Source organism: Arachis ipaensis, chromosome B10 (assembly GCF_000816755.2).
Source record: "Arachis ipaensis cultivar K30076 chromosome B10, Araip1.1, whole genome shotgun sequence".
NCBI classification, from domain to species: Eukaryota; Viridiplantae; Streptophyta; class Magnoliopsida; order Fabales; family Fabaceae; genus Arachis; species Arachis ipaensis.
Window position 1 is genome coordinate 81,289,610 of NC_029794.2, and position 840 is coordinate 81,290,449.

Genomic DNA, 840 nt, shown 5'->3' on the forward strand with positions numbered 1-840 from the left:
TAGTATTATTACAATAATATTTTAATTAGACACAATAAAGATAATAATTCATAAACTATATCTAAGGAGTGATTTCAAAATCGGAATATGTTTTTTCGTTTGACAAATGTGGAGTTACATTCTGATTAGTTTCATTTTGATTTGCATTTTTCACAAAATTATTAACTCTGTTATCATTCCGATCATCTTCTAAATCTAATTGATCTAGCATTATAGATAATATTTTTACAAATTAAGACAAAACAATAATATAAAATATCTTATAAAGTATATCAAAATCATAATTGATCATAATTCATAAATAAATAAAAGAAAGCATACCTAAATCATCTAAAAGTGATTGAAGAGACATATTTGCAAGATCATTTCATAAAGCATCAATTTCTTTAGGAGTTAAAAATGGTGGTTGATGAGCGGATATTTTATACGCTTTTTGGGGATAATTTCATATAGTTTAGAGTATGTTTTAGTTAGTTTTTAGTCTATTTCTAGTAGTTTTTAGGAAAAATTCATATTTCTGGACTTTACTATGAGTTGTGTGTTTTTCTGTAATTTCAGGTATTTTTCTGGCTGAAATTGAAGGAGCTGAGCAAAAATCTGATTCAGGCTGAAAAAGGACTGCTGATGCTGTTGGATTCTGACCTCCCTGCACTCAAATTGGATTTTCTGGAGCTACAGAACTCGAAATGGCATGATTTCAATTGCATTGGAAAGTAGACATCCAGGGCTTTCCAGCAATATATAATAGTCCATACTTTGTACAAGGATAGACGACGTAAACTGGCGTTCAACGCCAGTCCTCTGCCCAATTCTGGCGTCCAGCGCCAGAAAAGGATCAAA